Source organism: Pristis pectinata, chromosome 7, assembly GCF_009764475.1.
Source record: "Pristis pectinata isolate sPriPec2 chromosome 7, sPriPec2.1.pri, whole genome shotgun sequence".
Lineage (NCBI taxonomy): Eukaryota > Metazoa > Chordata > Chondrichthyes > Rhinopristiformes > Pristidae > Pristis > Pristis pectinata.
In genome coordinates, this window is record NC_067411.1 from 44169928 (window position 1) to 44187538 (window position 17611).

Here is a 17611-nt window from a genome sequence, read left to right on the forward strand (position 1 = left end):
ACAAGTGGTTAAAATAAAGTTAATGCTTTAGTAGTAAGTGGAATTTATGATATGAAATTTAAGATCACATAATTGTCGGATTGATTGGCAGAGGATACCAGGACAAAATTACCTGCAAGCAGTGATAACAAATGACAAATGAAAACAAGGAAAAATAATATGTGAGACACATAGGGAAAGCTAAGTGATTGCCAGAAGAAATATCTGTAGAGGTCTGCGCCAAAATATAAAAGCAACACCACTATAGGTAGCATTTTATTTGGGCTTAAGTATATGTCAACCAGGAACAAATGTAAGTCAAAGGAAATCAAACTGCCCAAGGGGCTAAAGAAAATGGGCAGAAAATTCAATGGAAAACAACCATTCAGCATTTGAACATTCAATAAAAAAATGCTTTCAGGAAACTATAACAGGTTTGTAAACAGAACATTATAGTGACGGAGATACTTGAACCAGGGACAAAGTCTCAGCATGAGAATCTGGCCATTTGGGATTCAGATGGAGAGGAAGTACATCACTTGGATGGCTGTGAATCTTTGGAATTCTCCACTCTCGAAGGTTGTAGTGCTCAGTCGTTGAGTTTGTTTAAAATCTGATAATGATTTTTAGAGATTAGTGGAACCAGACTATATGTGTATGGGTGGGTGTATGGAATTGGGATGGAAGATTAGCCATGATACTGAATGATGAAGAGACTCAACAGATCATGAGGCTTTTGCCTTTCCCCATCTTATGTCTTTTTCTTAGACAGTCTCTCAGGATTGAGCATCCACTCTGGTTTTGTGGATTTGAGATGGCTGATAAGGTCAATATGAGACCCATTGATTGGGCAGGAGGTGGCTGATGTTAGCTTGTGAGGTGGTGCATTCCTTCTGCCGCTTACACAGGGCCTCTGTGGTCACAATGTACAGCTTTGGTGTTCTCAGTACCATCCCGAATGCTCCTTATGCACTTGGAGCAGTCAGGGGCCAGAGGTTCCTGGGAATCAGTGGGAATGGTGCATTTCTTCAAGGAAGCTTTGTGCATTCCTTTGATGCTTTTCCTTTTATGACCCTGGTAATCTCTTCCCATAACATAAGGAGTTTGTACATTCTCCCCGTGTCTGCGTGGGTTTCCTCCCACATTCCAAAGACGTACGGGTTAGGAAGTTGTGGGCATGCTATGTTGGCGCCGGAAGCATGGCAACACTTGCAGGCTGCCCCCAGAACACTCTACGCAAAAGGATGTATTTCACTGTGTGTTTTGATGTACATGTGACTAATAAAGATATCTTAAATTAAACCTGTTAAAAGAATGTTATAGTGTTACAGGCAACCCCCTGTTACCGCCATTCGGGTAACAGAAATTAACCCTTCCAGAATTCACAATTCACGACCCAAAAATTTGAAAGGTGGAGTAAGATTCCCTCTTGTGGAACTTATAAGGGGAAAAAGTAAATAAATATTTTCTTTTCAACTTTCGTTTCTTGATACTTACGCAGGTGATGTTGCTTCATGTTATGGGAAACTGTGAAAGGGACTCTTTTTTTTCAAAGAATGCAACTCTGCCGTAACGAGGGGGTTGCCTATAATTGTATTTATATATTGACATGTTGGTGGCTTGTCAGCAGATCCAGGGTGTTGCAATGGATAATCAGCAAAACCAAGTTAATCTGCTGGTTCCATTTTGCTCACTACTCAGGCAATGCAGAACAGAGGCATTGCTCCAGCCATACGTGGTCAACTGCTGGTCAATTTTTTTTATCATTTCTAAGATTCAATGGGGCAGCTTAAAAGATACAAGCTTCTTCACAATACTCCACAAGATACAGCTGATCTTTTACATTCACTCACAGGCTGCACAAGCTGCAAATGTTGCTGGCAAGGCCAGCATTTACTGTTGACCCCCAATTTCTCCTTGAAAAGAATGACTTGCTTGGTATTTCAAAGTTAAATGTCAACCAGACTGCAATGGGTCTAGATTTGCATTTAGACCAGAAGTAGGCAAAGACAGCAGATTTCCTTCCCTAAAGGGCCTCTATGTCCGATTAGGTTTTTACCATAATCCAGTAGTTTCATGAATACCATACTTATACTAGGGTTCTGGTGAAGAGTCTCTGATGTGAAATGTTAGCTCTGTTTCTCTATGCATAGTTGCTGCCTGACATGCTGAAGGCTTCCAGCCCTTTCTGTTGTTATTGGCACAAACTTTACTTGATGAACAAAAGTCAAATTCCCCAGTAACCCAGTGGATTATGAGCTTTTATTGCTGCTTGTTGGTCCTATTTGGTGGATTAACAAAACCATTATTCTACTACAATTTGTACCTTTATTCTTTGTCCTATTTAATCCCCACATCGCTTGATTCCCTTAGTGTGTCATGATCTGTAGATGTCGGCCTTGTATGTACATAATGAAAGGACATCCACGGACCCCTTTGGCAGAGATTTACAGAGGTTTACAACTTGGTAAACAAAGATATTTCTCCTCATCTCAGTCTTCAATGGAACATGCCTTATCTTAAGATTCACTGCCCCTGCCCCCTTTTTATATAAAGTGTTATTACTAATTGGCCCAACAATTAAAATGATGCACCACAGAATGGTACATCACAGCAGTTGCTGATGTATTAATGCATGCTGGGTGCCATATCTAATGGATTTGGATCTGGGCTATCTGTCAGATCATGCCTACTGTTCTGATTATTCTGCCTGCCAAAGGCTCAAAGTCCTTTGAACATGCAACTTAATTAATTAGAACAAAGCTGACGACTTGCTGCTGATTAAGGTTCTCTATAATTCCTGCAAAAATCCTTCTCACAGAATGTTGCACCTAAAACCCCGATTTTCTGTTTTATATTGAAACTAAGAAGTCTGCATTGAAGATGCTTCCAGGTGAGTAGTAATTATTAACAGGTAAGAAATTCCCTTGGCTTCACCAACATTTAGCTGCTACTCACACTAACTTATCTCTCTCTTTCTCAGTTCTGATAAAGGGTCTGTCATCTGAAACATTAACAGTTTCTCTTTCCACAGATGCTGGCCTACTTGTTTTTGTTTTGGATTTGCCATTTTCTGTTTTCATATCACGTTGGCTCAGTTTTTCTCATCCTACTTATGCTGGGCAGCTCCTGCCATCTTACCATTAACAACACATTACACAGACCATGAAGCTCAACATGCTGGTAACTACTGCCGTTAGGTCATTCCAACTCTTCCCATCACAGGTGTTCCCTTTGTTGTCCACATCCGTCCCCCACCTTTGCTCCTGCTGTAAACTAACTTGCACCTTTCACTTTCCCAGTTCTGACGAATGTTCGTAGACCTAAAATGTTGAAGATTTCTCCTTCCAAAGATTGCAGCCTGACCTCCTGAGTTTTTCTAGTGTTTTTTGTTTTGTGCTTCAGATCAAGAATGCTTATTGGGCTAAACTGAATCAAAATCAGGTTTTCTATCACTGACATATGATGTGAAATGTGTTGGTTTGTGGCAGCAGTACAGTGCAAAGACATAAAAAATTACGATAAATTACAAGATAAGTAAATAGTGCAACAAAAAAGGAATGATGTGGCAGTGTTCAGGGGTTAGAACATAGAGCATAGAACACTACAGCACAGTACAGGCCCTTTGGCCCACAATGTTGTGCTGACATTTTATCCTGCTTTAAGATCTATCTAACCCTTCCCTCCCACATAGCCCCCTATTTTTCTATCATTCATGTGTGTGTCTATCTAAGAGTCTTTTAAATGTCCCTAATGTATCTGCCCCCACAAACTCTGCCGGCAGTGTGTTCCACACACCCACTACTCTCTGTGTAAAAAAACTTACCCCTGACATCCCCCTTATACCTTCCTCCGATTACCTTAAAATTATGTCCCCTCGTGTTAGCCATTGTCGCCCTGGGGAAAAGGTCTCTGACTGTCCACTCAATCTATGCCTCTTATCATCTTGTACACCTCTATCAAGTCTTCTCTCATCCTTCTTCTCTCCAAAGAGAAAAGCCCTAGCTCACTCAACCTATCCTCATAAGACATGCTCTCCAATCCAGGCACCATCCTGGTAAATCTTCTCTGCACCTTCCCTAAAGCTTCCACATCCTTTCTATAATGAGGCGACCAGAACTGAACACAATACTCCAAATGTGGACTTGCCAGAGTTCTATAGAGCTGCAACATCACCTTATGGCTCTTGAACTCAATACCCCGACTAATGAAGGCCAATACACCTTCTAAACAACCCTATCGACCTGCGCAGCAACCTTGAGGGATCTGTGGATGTGGACCCTAAGATCCGCCTGTTCCTCCACAATGAGGAGAGTCCTGCCATTAACCTTGTATTCTGCCTTCCAATTTGATCTCCTGAAGTGTATCACTTCACACTTATCCGGGTTGAACTCTATCTGCCACTTCTCAGCCCAGGTCTCCATTCTATCAATATCCTGTTGTAATCTACAGCAGCCTTTTACACTATCCACTACACCACCGACCTTTGCATCATCAGCAAACTTACTAACCCACCCTTCCACATCCTCATGCAAGTCATTCATAAAAATCACAAAGAACAGGGGTCCCAGAACAGATCCCTGCAGAACACCACTGGTCACCGACCTCCAGGCAGAATATGCTCCATCTACCAACTCCCTCTGTCTTCTATGGGAGAGCCAATTCTGAATTCACACAGTCAAGTTTCCCTGGATCGTTCCCTGGATTCCCATGGACTGTTCAGAAATCTGATGGCAGAGGGGAAGAAGCTGTTTCTTGAACTGTAGTTTGAAACTGTAGTTTCTTGAACTGAACTTTTCATTGTAGTTTGTATGTTTCCCCTAATGCATTTTGTTCTATGCCATTATATAACTCCCAGTTTTGAACTTTTTTATGGAATCATGAAGCCTATGACCCCTACTTATTGACCTCTTTGCTAAGGGAAATGTGTCCTTCCCCTTCACCTTGCTTAGACTTATTATTTTATCTACCTCCATTAACTTTGTCCCAAGTCTCCTCTGTTCTTAAGAAATAATTCCAATTTAAACAATCTTCCCTCGCAATCAAAATTCTCCAGCCCTGGCAACTCATACTATCACAGTCTTGCTGTAGTATGGAGACCAGATCTGTACGCATTGCACTGGCTGTACACATTGTTGATGTTTTTTTGCAGCAGCCAATTCTCAGTAAATTCTGCCTCAATTGTTTCCTCACAATGGATCACTGCCTCCAGTTGCTTTGTTTTATTATGGACATTATGTGCACTGCTGTACAAAACAATTCATTTTAATAGCAGTTTCTCTTTTGTTAGTTTCACTTCTTTACTCCTGTTCTTCAGCTATTTATTCCCTGCCACTTACGTCCTCTGTTGGCCAGTGAATTCCCCCATTGTCCAACTAGTTTACAGTCTCTGTCACCTCCCTCTTTCTCTTTCAACTAAGACATTGGTCACATTCCAGTTCAGCTGGAACCATGGAATCAAACAGAGTTTCAACTATCCTGAAAATAATTGGTCAAAATCAAAAAGTAAGTATGATAAAAGTTCCCATGATACGCATTAGATTCCTTTTTGAATCAAGTGGACAAGGACCCTTTTATGATGGAATTCCATATTGGTTCTAATATTTGGGAATGAACAGAGCAAAAGATAAGTAAGTATTTGGGTACATTTCATCAGTAGAGATGCTAATAATATTTAAGACTACATCACAGGAATCAGAATCAGATTTATTATCACTGACCATGAAATTTGTTGTTTTGTGGCAGCAGTACAGTGCAAAGATATTAAATTACCATAAATTACAAAAATAAATAAATACTGCAAAAAAAAGAATAATGAGGTAGTGTTCATTAACTGTTCAGAAATCTGATAGCAGAGGGGAAGAAGCTGTTTCTGAATCATTGAGTGTGGGTCTTCAGGTTCCTCTACCTCCCTGATGGTAGTAATGAGAAGAAGGCATGTCCTGGATGTTGAGGGTCCTTAGTGATGGATGCTGCCTCCTCGAGGGATCGCCTCTTGAAGATGTCCTCAATGGTGGGGAGGGTTGTACCTGTGATGGAGCTGGCTGAGCCTACAACCCTCTGCAGCCTCTTGCGATCCTGTGCATTGGAGCCTCCATAACAGGCTGTGATGCAACCAGTCAGAATGCTCTTTGCTGTACATCTGTAGAAACTTGTAAAACTCTTTGGTGACATACCAAATCTTTTCAAACTCCCAACGAAGTAGAGCCACTGGTGTGCCTTCTTCATGATTGCATCAATATGTTGGACCCAGGATAGATCCTCAGAGATGTTGATGCCCATGAACTTGAAGCTACTCACCCTTTTCACCCCTGACCCCTCAATGAGGACTGGTATGAGTTCTCCCAACTTCCCCTTCCTGAAGTCCACAATCAATTCTTTGGTCACTGACACTCAGTGCGAGGTTGTTGTTGCGACACCACTCATGCAGGATGTTAGGGATAAGTATGTCCCGGTGAGGCAGAGAAGGAATGGCAGGGTGAAGGAACCGTGGGTGACGAGAGAGGTGGAACGACTTGTTAGGGAGAAGAAGGTAACATACGTGAGGTATAAGCAGCAAGGTTCAGACAGGGCCCGTGAGGAATATAGGGTAGCAAGGAAGGAACTTGAGAAAGGGCTGAGGAGAGCTAGAAGGGGACATGAAAAGGCGTTGGCTAGTAGGGTTAAGGAAAATCCCAAGGCCTTTTTCAAGTACGTGAAGGGTAGGAGGATGGCTAGGGTGAGGGTAGGTCCGATTAAGGACAAAGCTGGGAGAATTTGCCTGGAGGCAGCGGAAGTGGGAGAAGTTCTGAATGAGTACTTCTCTTCGGTATTCACCAGGGAGAGGGGTCTTGATGATGCGGAGGGGAGTGCTGGTAGGGGTAATGTTCTCAAGGTTGTTGATATCAAGAGAGAGGATGTGTTGAAGTTGTTAAATAATATTAAGACAGATAAATCTCCGGGGCCTGACAGGATTTTCCCCAGGCTGCTTCGAGAGGATAGGGAGGAGATTGCTGAACCGCTGGTAAGGATCTTTGAGTCCTCGTTGTCTACGGGGGTGGTGCCGGAGGATTGGAGGGTTGCAAATGTTGTCCCCTTGTTCAAAAAAGGTAATAAGGATAGGCCAGGGAATTATAGAGCAGTGAGTCTCATGTCTGTGGTGGGTAAGCTGTTAGAAAGGATTCTAAGGGATAGGATTTATGAACACCTTGAGAATCATGGACTGATTAGAGACAGCCAGCATGGCTTTGTGAAGGGAAGATCTTGCCTCACAAGCCTGATAGGGTTCTTTGAGGAGGTGACCAGGAAGATTGATGAAGGCAGTGCGGTGGATGTGGTTTACATGGATTTTAGTAAGGCATTTGATAAGGTTCCTCATGGTAGGCTTCTTCAGAAGGTCAGAGGCCAAGGGATCCAAGGAACCTTGGCTGTGTGGATTAGGAATTGGCTTGCATGTAGAAAGCAGAGGGTTGTGGTGGAAGGAGTGCCCTCGGATTGGAAGGCAGTGACTAGTGGTGTCCCGCAGGGATCGGTTCTGGGACCTCTACTTTTTGTGATATTTATAGATGACTTAGATGAGGGGGTGGAGGGCTGGCTTAGTAAGTTTGCAGACGACACTAAGATAGGCGGTGTTGTGGATAGTGTGGAGGGCTGTCGGAGCTTACAGAGGGATATTGATAGGATGCAGAGCTGGGCTGACAAGTGGCAGATGGAGTTCAATCCGGAGAAGTGTGAGGTGGTACACTTTGGAAGGACAAACTCCAGGGCAGAGTACAGGGTAAACGGCAAGGTACTTGGCAGTGTGGAGGAGCAGAGGGATCTGGGGGTTCATATTCACAGTTCATTGAAAGTTGCCTCACAGGTGGAAAGAGCAGTTAAGAAGGCCAATGGGATGTTGGCTTTCATAAGTCATGGGATTGAGTTTAAGAGCCGCGAGGTGATGATGCAGCTTTACAAAACTCTAGTTAGGCCACATTTAGAGTACTGTGTTCAGTTCTGGTCGCCTCATCATAGGAAGGATGTGGAGGCATTGAAGAGGGTGCAGAGGAGATTTACCAGGATGCTGCCTGGATTGGAGGGTATTGAATATGAGGAGAGGCTTAAGGTGCTAGGGCTTTATTCACTGGAAAGGAGGAGGATGAGAGGAGACATGATAAAGGTATATAAAATATTGAGAGGAATAGATAGAGTAGACAGTCAGCGCCTCCTTCCCAGGGCACCAATGCTAAAGACGAGAGGTCATGGCTTTAAGGTTATGGGTGGGAGGTTCAGGGGAGATGTCAGAGGGAGGTTTTTCACCCAAAGAGTGGTTGGTGCATGAAATGCACTTCCTGGGGTGGTGGTGGAGGCAGATACATTGAACAGGTTCAAGAGCTTGTTGGATAGGCATATGGAGGAACGTGAGATAGAGGGATATGCGGGAGGAAGGGGTTAGGTAGTGTGAGGGTGGTCTGATGGACGGCACGACACGGTGGGCCGAAGGGCCTGTTTTGTGCTGCATGGTTCTATGGTTCTATCTCACTCCTGTGCGCCTCCTCGTGGCCATCTGAGATTCTACCAACAACAGTGATGTCATCGGCGAATTTATAGATGGTGTTTGAGCTGTGCTTAGCCACACAGTCATGAGTGTAGAGAGAGCAGAGCAGTGGGCTAAGCACGCATCCTTGAGGTGCACCTGTGTTGACTGTCAGCGAGGAGGAGATGTTATTACCGATCTGCACTGACTGTGGTCTCCTGAAAAGCAAGTTGAGGATCCAGTTGCAGAGGGAGGTACAGGCTGTTCAAAGACGGTGACTCCTGTCCCAGCAGCAGTGTCAACGTTCAATACAAGTAACCACCTTTTTCCGAAACTTAATGCCGTATTAAGTCCTCTGCTCCTCCTCACATTTTCAGAGTTTCATCTGTATTAGTGTCTTTGTCTACTCCTCACAGTGCTATCCCTGATGGCACTCTTTTTTATCCCAGTCCTCCTTCATTCTGATGCAAGTCAACTTTGTGCTGAACATTTTATCACAGTTCAGCACCTGTCGCTTTACTTTGGCTCCACTCATCTGTTTCGTTCACGTTCGTTGGTTCGCAGTTTAGGTTTTACCAGGACCACATTGTTTCTGAGTTCATCACAGCTCTGATTCGATAGGGACAAATGAACTGAATTCCAGAGGTGAAGCAAGTGTGATTGTCCTCGAAATTGAGGCAGCATTTGATATACTGTGGCATCAGGGAGCCCTGATAAGACCAAAGCAAATTTTCTCTGGAACGTTGGAGGCTGAGGGGAGACCTGATAGAGGTTTATAATATTATGAGAGGCGTAGATAGGGTAGACAGTCAGAATCTTTTTTCCCAGGGTAGAAATATCAAACACTCAAAGACATAGCTTTAAGGTGAGTAGCTTAAAGGAGATGTGCAGAGTAAGTTTTATTTACAGAGTGCCTGTAATGCACTGACAGTGGTGGTGGAAACAGATTCGATAGTGATGTTTAAGAGACATTTAGATAGGCAAATGAACATGCAGGGAATAGGGGGATATGGATCATGTGCAGGCAGATAGGTTTAGTTTAATTTGGCACTATGGTTGGTACAGACATTGTGGGTTGAAAGGTCAGTTTTTGTGCTGTACTGTTCTATGATCTAAATTAGGATCAAGTGGAATCTCTGCCATGGTTTTTGAAGGGTAATTATTTTGGCTTCAGGTCATTACTGCAGGAGCTCCTTTGGCCACTATCCTAGATCAAACAGCTTTAGCTGCTTTAGCGATGACCTTCCCTCTACTACGATATCTGACAGGCATGCACTCACACATTCACATTTCATTTGCAAGTCTCTAATGACACAGCCAGTGTCTTTTGGTTGATAAGTAGCAAATAACATTTGTGACAGATAAGTGTCAGGCAATGACCATTTCCAACAGCAATTAGTGTAACTACCTCCATGGGCATTCAATAGCATTAACTTCACCACATCGTGCATCATCAAAATTCTGGAGGTACTATTGACCAGCACCTTCACTGGACCTGCCTCATGAGTACTGTGGTTACAAAAGCAAATCAGAGGCTGGGTGTCATTCAGTGAGTAAGTCGCCTCCTGACTCTCAAACCTTTCCATTGTCTACAATGTATGAGTGTGTTACAATGCATTCATCGAGACAAGTGGATAGCAACTCCTTTATTACATGCCACAGCTCCATGTTACTGATCAGGGTGATGCACCTTGTTTGATTAGCACGTCATCCACCATCTGAAACATTAACTCCACCTACCACAGTGCACCATTGCAGCCATGCTTGCTATCTACACATACACCTTTGCAATTTAGCTCTACCTCTTTGACAGCACTTCCCAAACCTATGATCTCTATGATGTACCAGCCATGACTGAGCAGGTGCAACCATACTCAATTCCATGAACCTGGAGCTGACAAATATATGTGTCTCTGAGTGAACTTAGAGCACAGATACTTTGCGGTTCTACCAAGATACAAATCACAGGAGATAGTTTCACTTTCATTACACACTGCTCATTCTGCATTGTTCAGCTAAAGCTCACTGCAACACCCAAAAGGCTGTCTGGACTCAAAATTGAGTTCAACAACTTCCTGACCAACAGACCACAATCAGTGCAGATAGCCAGCAACATCTCCGTCATGACTATCGTCAGCACTGGTGCCCCACAAGGCTGTGTCCTCAGACCCCAACTTTATTTCCTATACACTCACGTCTGCGTGGCCAGATTCTGCTCTAACACCATCTACAAATTTGCAGGTGACACCACCATAGTGGGCCAAATCTCAAATAATGATGAGTTGGAGTACAGGAAGGAGATAGAGAGTCTAGTGTCATGGTGTCATGACAACGACCTTTCCCTCAATGTCAGCAAAACAAAAGAGCTGGACATTGACTTCAGGATGACAGGGCAGTGCATGCACTCGTGTTTACATCAATGTTGCTGAGGTCGAGAGGGTTGAGAGCTTTAAGTTACTAGGAGTGAACATCACCAATAGCCTGTCCTGGTCCAACCACATGGACGTCATGGCCAAGAAAGTGCACAGCACCTCTACTTCCTCAGGAGGCTAAACAAATTTGGCATGTCCCCTTTGACCCTCACCAAGTTTTTATAGATGCATCATAGAAAGCATCCTATTTGGATGCATCATGGCTTGGTATAGCAACTGCTCTGTCTGGGACCACAGGAAGCTGCAGAGAGTTGTGGACACAGCTCAGCACATCATGGAAACCAGCCTCCCCTCCATGGACTCTGCCTACATTTCTCACTGCCTCGATAAAGCAGCCATCATAATCAAAGACCCCACCCACCCACCCCAGACATTCTCTCTTTCCCCTCCCATTGGGCAGAAGGTAACACAAAAGCCTGAAAGCACGTACCACCAGGCTCAAGGTCAGCTTCTATCCTGCTGTTATAAGATGACTGAACCTTCCCCTCGTACAATAAGCTGGACCCTTGACCTCGCAATCTACCTTGTTATGGCCTTGCACCTTATTGTCTACTTGCACTGAACTTTCTCTGTAACTGTAACACTTTATTCTGCATTCTGTTATTGTTTTCCTGTGTACTACCTCAATGCACTGATGTGATAAAATGATCTGCATGGATGGCATGCCAAACAAAGTTTTTCACTGTACATGAGACAATAATAAACCAATTGCCAATTTACCAATTTTTCTTTTGGTAGTTTCAGATATTTATTCTGCATTTCACCACCTCTACTTTCTTGTCACTTTGCACTCTCGCCTCTTTTGTCATTTAATCTCAAACCTAGACCTTCCTATTTGCTTTCTCTTTCCCACTCCTCATCTCTGCATCTTAAAACTTGTTTAGCTTGAAATTTTTCTCAGTTCAGAATGTACATCCACCTGAAACATTAATTTTGTTTCTCTCTTCACAGATGCTGCCCAACCAGCTGAAAATTTTCTTTTTTTTTTCTGTTTTTATTTTGGAAGTAGTAATGGAAATCAAGAAATTTAAATATCATGTGACATCATTTAGATAGCTTGACAATTTAATGACTGCCAGTCGAAACAGTGACCTTGCGAAGTTAAGGATGCATAGTATGAATTTCAGTTTTATAACTGGGGGAGGAGCGTGGGGAGGTGGGGGGGTGGGAAGGCCAATCACAACTGACCTGATTTCATGCAGTCTCATACCCTGAAGTTGATGCCAATCAAGAAAAATTCTGCCTTTCAATCAAGATATGAATAGAAATAGCTTACTGATAACTTGGAGGAATAACGCTATGACTTTTGACTTCATTTCACAACTCCCAGCCGTACCAGCCATGATTAAACAAGTACTCTCAATACTGAACCATAGAACCATAGAACCATACAGCACAAAACAGGCCCTTCGGCCCACCATGTTGTACCGTCCATCAGACCACCCTCACTACCTACCCCTTCCTCCCGCATATCCCTCTATCTCACGTTCCTCCATATGCCTATCCAACAAGCTCTTGAACCTGTTCAATGTATCTGCCTCCACCACCACCCCAGGCAGTGCATTCCATGCACCAACCACTCTTTGGGTGAAAAACCTCCCTCTGACATCTCCCCTGAACCTCCCACCCATAACCTTAAAGCCATGACCTCTCGTCTTGAGCATTGGTGCCCTGGGAAGGAGGCGCTGACTGTCTACTCTATCTATTCTTCTCAATATTTTATATACCTTTATCATGTCTCCTCTCATCCTCCTCCTTTCCAGTGAATAAAGCCCTAGCACCTTAAGCCTCTCTTCATATTCAATACTCTCCAATCCAGGCAGCATCCTGGTAAATCTCCTCTGCACCCTCTCCAATGCCTCCACATCCTTCCTATAATGAGGCGACCAGAACTGAACACAGTACTCTAAATGTGGCCTAACTAGAGTTTTGTAAAGCTGCATCATCACCTCGCGGCTCTTAAACTCCGTCCCGCGACGTATGAAAGTCAACATCCCATTGGCCTTCTTAACTGCTCTTTCCACCTGTGAGGCAACTTTCAATGAACTGTGAATATGAACCCCCAGATCCCTCTGCTCCTCCACACTGCCAAGTACCTTGCTGTTTACCCTGTACTCTGCCCTGGAGTTTGTCCTTCCAAAGTGTACCACCTCACACTTCTCCGGATTGAACTCCATCTGCCACTTGTCAGCCCAGCTCTGCATCCTATCAATATCCCTCTGTAAGCTCCGACAGCCCTCCACACTATCCACAACACCGCCTATCTTAGTGTCGTCTGCAAACTTACTAAGCCAGCCCTCCACCCCCTCATCTAAGTCATCTATAAATATCACAAAAAGTAGAGGTCCCAGAACCGATCCCTGCGGGACACCACTAGTCACTGCCTTCCAATCCGAGGGCACTCCTTCCACCACAACCCTCTGCTTTCTACATGCAAGCCAATTCCTAATCCACACAGCCAAGGTTCCTTGGATCCCTTGGCCTCTGACCTTCTGAAGAAGCCTACCATGAGGAACCTTATCAAATGCCTTACTAAAATCCATGTAAACCACATCCACCGCACTGCCTTCATCAATCTTCCTGGTCACCTCCTCAAAGAACCCTATCAGGCTTGTGAGGCAAGATCTTCCCTTCACAAAGCCATGCTGGCTGTCTCTAATCAGTCCATGATTCTCAAGGTGTTCATAAATCCTATCCCTTAGAATCCTTTCTAACAGCTTACCCACCACAGACATGAGACTCACTGCTCTATAATTCCCTGGCCTATCCTTATTACCTTTTTTGAACAAGGGGACAACATTTGCAACCCTCCAATCCTCCGGCACCACCCCCGTAGACAACGAGGACTCAAAGATCCTTACCAGCGGTTCAGCAATCTCCTCCCTATCCTCTCGAAGCAGCCTGGGGAAAATCCTGTCAGGCCCCGGAGATTTATCTGTCTTAATATTATTTAACAACTTCAACACATCCTCTCTCTTGATATCAACAACCTTGAGAACATTACCCCTACCAGCACTCCCCTCCGCATCATCAAGACCCCTCTCCCTGGTGAATACCGAAGAGAAGTACTCATTCAGAACTTCTCCCACTTCCGCTGCCTCCAGGCAAATTCTCCCAGCTTTGTCCTTAATCGGACCTACCCTCACCCTAGCCATCCTCCTACCCTTCACGTACTTGAAAAAGGCCTTGGGATTTTCCTTAACCCTACTAGCCAACGCCTTTTCATGTCCCCTTCTAGCTCTCCTCAGCCCTTTCTTAAGTTCCTTCCTTGCTACCCTATATTCCTCACGGGCCCTGTCTGAACCTTGCTGCTTATACCTCACGTATGTTACCTTCTTCTCCCTAACAAGTCGTTCCACCTCTCTCGTCACCCACGGTTCCTTCACCCTGCCATTCCTTCTCTGCCTCACCGGGACATATTTATCCCTAACATCCTGCATAAGATCCTTGAACATCGACCACATCTCCATAGTACATTTTCCTTCAAAAAGGACATCCCAATTTACACTCCCAAGTTCTCTCCTTATAGCCAATAGTCAATAGTCCACTTCCATGAAGTGGAGCTTACAAATGGTTATATGCATCACTGAGTGAATGAAGAGCATAAATGCTTTGTGACTCCACCAAGATATAGATTCCAGAAGGGGGTTCAACCTTTGATACCCCACCATGATCTTTCTCCCATTGTCAGTACTTTCAATTGCTTGCTTCCATTTCAACTTAACCCAATAGCCCTCAATGTATATTTATGAGAAGCTTCTGAAGGAGTTGATCAAGACTATCAATAGCCATCCCCAGTTAATGAACAGGTTCTGTTTTTACAGACATCCATAAGTCAGTTGGTCCTTCAGTCAAAAATACACAAAAATCACTCGATATGATAACCATATCTCAACAGTATTGTAATGAATGGCATCAAAAGCACAACACTGATAAGAAAGAACAATTACTAAAAGTGGAGAGAAAGAGCAAGAAGAAACTAGTCCTGCCATTTGTAGAAGTCAGTGTATGTATGTACATCAGAATTTTGAATTTAATAATATTATGGGAACTCTATTATATGTCGAGGTGTCCATAAATTGGGTGTTCATATACTATCAAAATGAACGCATGTCAAAGAGATTCCTCAGATCTTTAACATTGTGCAAGTCTTGTCAATTTTTTAAATCTGGGCCTCTAGTTTGACATTCAAGGGCAAAGTCGGATAACCATCTTTCATTTGCATTGCCTCTGCCTTCTGAATAATGTTGCCTTTTGACTTTCCTTTCTCCAATAAAGACAGTTCTGTTAATCTTTTCTCATAATTTAGAGCCTTGACTCTAAGGATTATTTTTACCTGAACTCTCAGTGTCCTTTCAAAGATATGTTTGCCAAGATCTCTCACAGTTTTCTAGAAATTGCTGCAACAGCAATCAATATGGAGTTAGAATAGCATATCTGACATGCAGAGAAACGCCCTTGAGATGCATCTGAGTTTTTGATTAGATTTGTTGATTTTTAGCTCCACATTGATACAAATTATCAACAGATCTTCAGTTTTTGCACCAAACCTTTTTTTCTCATATTTTCTAATCATATCTTATTTCAGGTTTCTGGTTTTAATGCAACCTGTTTCACAAGTTCAAGGTGCTGGTTGGCTAACTCCTATTTCTCGTATTTTTAAAATGTGACCTGTTTTTCTGCTTAATTGCTTCAGGGCACTTTGAATGTTACTTATTTCTCACTTTTTTTTGCTGTCTGACCACTTTCAAGTGAAAAGTGTTCTTAAATCCTGAAGGATATGACTAAACAAATAAGGGTTTGGCAATATTTTAAGTGCTCCATAATTGTAGAGAATATCATGCCTATTAAGAACTAAATGGAAATGCATTTCGGACACAACTATACAGTGCTACTTTGAGGGACTGGCCTCTTAAACCATGAAAAGCACTTAACTGCACTTTATCTAAAGTTTCATAGAGTTAAACAGCACAGAAGCAGGATCTTCAGCCCAACTCATCCAAGTTGCTTATCGACACTAATCCCTGCATTTAGCTCAGATCTCTCTACACCTTTCCTATCGGCATACCTGTCCAATTGTCTTTTAAACATTGTATTGTACCTGCCTCCACCACCTCCTCTGGCAGCTCATTCCAAGTACCCACTGCACCCTGTGGAAAAACTTGATCCTCAGGTCCCCTTTAAATCTTTCCCCTCTCCCCTTAAACCAATGCCATCGAGTTTTAGCCTTCCCTACCCTGGGAAAAAGACTGTGACTTTCTACCCTAACTATGCCCTTCATAAATGTTATAAACCTCTATAAGATCATCCCTCAGCTTCCTTGGCTCCAGGGAAAACAGTCCCAGCCTGACCAATCTCTCCCTATAACTCAAGCACTCCAGTCCAGGCAACATTCGGGTGCAGATGCTGAAATTTAGAACAACAAACAATCTGCTGGAGGAACTCAGTGGGTTGAGCAGCAGCTGTGGGAGGAAGGGAACTATTGATGTTTCACTTACAACCCACTGCAGACCCAGGTTAATGACCATTCAGCCAGCACAGTCTGTGCTGGTGTTACCAGGCAACTCTTGGTGATGGATATTTGAAGTCTCCTACCCATACCCAGCCTTCATCCAATGCTCCTGCAACTTTCAGTGCTTTGCCCAATTGGAGGAGCGCTGATTCATCTGAGGGAGGATGATAGCTGGTAACCAGAAAGAGGTGTCCTTGCCCTCTTTTGACCTGATGCAATGAGAGTTTGTGTGGTTAGGAGTTAATGGTTTGAACTTCCCACCCGTGTATGTCTGTGCTCCCTCTCTGCTGACTCTGTCCTGCTGGCCAGCAGGACTTACCCAGAGATTGTGATGGAGGAGTCTGTAGGGTCTAAAATTGTCTGCATCAGCTTATTAATTGACTGATTTGGGGGACATTAGCCTCTGTATAGTTGTGAGGGGGACTTTGCAAAGTCCATTGGGCTGGGTGAGGGGGACTTTGCTGCATCTGAATTCAGGTTGATGCTGGATAATCTGTCCAGTTTTACTCTCTCTCTGCTTCAACTGAGGGAGAGCAGTGGTGGTAGTACCATAACTAAGTGGCTTGCTAGGTCATTGCAGAGGGCATTTAAGGGTCAATTCCAGAGAACCTGGAGTCATATGGACCAGACTCCTGAGGAGCATTACTGAACAAAATGGGATTTTACAGCAATCCAGTGGTTTTGTGGTCATCACCATTTATGATGGCTTTGTTTCTTAAAAAAACACACAGGTTACTACTTGGATTTAAATTCCATGCTGGCATGGTGTGATTTGAATTTGGGATTCTTAATTTTTAAGTCTGGCTTCTGAATTTATGGTCTGGTAAATTAGTGACCTCACAGCCATCATACCCTGTGGTTAGGTGGGGGGGGGGGGGGGGGTCAGTGTGATGGTCATGCCAGACTTATTTAGCTAGACACTTACTAGTGGGCTAGAGTAGGTTGTGAAGTATATTGGATTAACTTTGGCCAGGTTGAAAATTGACAGAGGCTATGCTTTTTGGAGCTGTTTGGGTGTCTTGGGAAGCAAATGCATTTATTGGAAAGAATGATGGCCCATGAAATGCTGTATGATTCTTTTTCTCTTTCCAGGCTTGCTCTTACTTTTGCTGAATGCAAGGGTGGGGAACTTTGCTTATATATCATCACATAACTTGACAAGGTTGTTCCAATTCCATATGGTAGAAAGAGCCT